This window comes from Penaeus monodon, chromosome 22, assembly GCF_015228065.2.
Source record: "Penaeus monodon isolate SGIC_2016 chromosome 22, NSTDA_Pmon_1, whole genome shotgun sequence".
Lineage (NCBI taxonomy): Eukaryota > Metazoa > Arthropoda > Malacostraca > Decapoda > Penaeidae > Penaeus > Penaeus monodon.
Window position 1 is genome coordinate 10,352,472 of NC_051407.1, and position 206 is coordinate 10,352,677.

A 206-nucleotide genomic window follows, 5' to 3' on the forward strand; every position below is an offset into this window, starting at 1 on the left:
TAGTTTTTCCTTCGTGTGTCCACGCCTGCTCTCGCTTCTGGCTACTGGCCTCCGAAGAGAACTGTGGCGCCATTTATGTGTCGCCAGCCCTCATTCCCCTTGTTACTGCCAATTGTGAGGGGAGGGCGAGGAGAGGGGATGCCGGCGGGGACTTTTGCTCCCCAGCCGTCACCGCCACCCTCATCCTTCTTCCCCCTTCTCCCATT